General features: G+C 40.9%; 1 non-coding gene across 1 annotated transcript; it reads right to left on the bottom strand.

The window, feature by feature from the left end:
• Window positions 1-1,447: 1,447 nt before the first annotated feature.
• Window positions 1,448-1,519, bottom strand: TRNAQ-CUG (transfer RNA glutamine (anticodon CUG)). The gene has a single exon. It is a non-coding gene; the product is annotated as a tRNA-Gln (tRNA).
• Between the last annotated feature and the right edge of the window lie 330 nt (window positions 1,520-1,849).

Raw genomic sequence — 1,849 nt, forward strand, 5'->3', positions numbered from 1 at the left:
CTTTGAGTTACGGCTAGTCGTTTTTGTCTCTCTGAGTTTCCCCGGATTTCTCGGATTTACGGGATGATGGTATTTGTGGAATGTGTACAAAGGGTCGCTCCCTTGCCGTTAACTCACCGCTGTGAAGTGGCCAGAATTCAGTGAGTATTTTTTACATGGATATATATATATATATATATATATATATATATATATATATATATATATATATATATATATATATATATAGAGAGAGAGAGAGAGAGAGAGAGAGAGAGAGAGAGAGAGAGAGAGGGATAGAGGGATAGAGATAGAGATATCACTTTTATATGTGGGTCTGCTTTTACAGGGGGCTGATCGCAGCCCCCACGGAAACCACACATGCATTGACAAAAGTGATCTATATATATATATATATATATATATATATAGAGAGAGAGAGAGAGAGAGAGAGAGAGAGAGAGAGAGGGATCTATCTCTATGTAGATATATCTATCTATATCTACATAGATATATCTATAGATAGATCTATATATATATATATATAGACCTATCTATAGATAAGATATATCCATGTAGCTAGATGAAGATAGATATATCTATCTACATAGATTGATATATCTATATATATATATACAGATCAATATTTTTTTTAGTAGTTGTAGGGTTTCCTTGGGGGCCAAAAATTGTTTTCTAGCTCAAACAGTTCAAAAGTTACTAACAATGCAGTAACACGTGTTGCTGGCAGTTAAAGGCATTTTGCAAAGGTTGACTGGTCACCTTCCTGTTGCTTATTCCTATGTCTGGGTGTTAAACTGGTACTAATGAGGTGCAACATTTGCCCATACAGTGTTAACAAGCGTAAAAATGGCAAAATAATGAGCTAATCCTATTAGAAAATATGCTGAAGTATGCTGCATATTTTGCCTTTTCTTGCGGCATTATTTCATCAACCCTTCCGCATAATTTGGCCCTACCCTGAGGCGTAATACCAGTGGCCCTTGCCATACCTACAAACAAATCAAGAGCCCAGCAGGGCGCTTTGGTGTTACTCTGCCACCGCTTCGCACCCAAATGGACTCTTCCCGGAAACAGGAAGCACTGATGTGAGAATAAGGAGGCGCTTGTTTGGGAGTCAGGGGGTTTGATCATCCCGGTGTTTAATGTTAGAAGTCCTAACTGGGGGTCATAGGCGGGAAGAGAACTGGTTGTCAGCGTGTTACATTTTTATATCCTGTTTAACAGAAACCAGAAACCCCCGATTAAAGACACAAGCAGTCCATAATGTCTCAAATCACACACGGTGGGCTGCAGAGGTTATTCAAGACTCTTCATAAAACACGCCGTTTTCAAAAGGATGTCGTGCTCAGCTTCAAGAGTGATTACAGACAAGTGACACAAGAACAGAGTTGCTATTTGCGGATCATTTTCAAGACTGAAATGGTCTTGACAAAGAAACAAAACCCTCAGGTCCCACCGAGATTTGAACTCGGATCGCTGGATTCAGAGTCCAGAGTGCTGACCATTACACCATGGAACCGGCTGATGCAATTAACCCACGCGGAGGTTTCACTGCAGGAACAAGGTGACAGAAGGCGTGACACCCTCCTCTTTCTGCTCTCCAGGGTGCCCGTCCAACAGCAATGTGCTTGATTTAGGGGCAGGGAGCTATTGTTATTGCCACAGACATCCTGTTACTTTCCAGTCTGGAGGAACATACCTCAGGCCACCGTCGGCTCAATAAATCATCAACGCCAAAATGGCTCTAAAACTTTACAAACCTCTCTGTGCTTTTTTTCCAAGTGTGGCTACGAAAATAAAACCTACAAAGAACTAGTTTCAAACTGAAAGAAAACGAGCCATCCTGGGG

The sequence above is a fragment of the Pleurodeles waltl genome, unplaced genomic scaffold (assembly GCF_031143425.1).
Source record: "Pleurodeles waltl isolate 20211129_DDA unplaced genomic scaffold, aPleWal1.hap1.20221129 scaffold_70, whole genome shotgun sequence".
NCBI classification, from domain to species: domain Eukaryota; kingdom Metazoa; phylum Chordata; class Amphibia; order Caudata; family Salamandridae; genus Pleurodeles; species Pleurodeles waltl.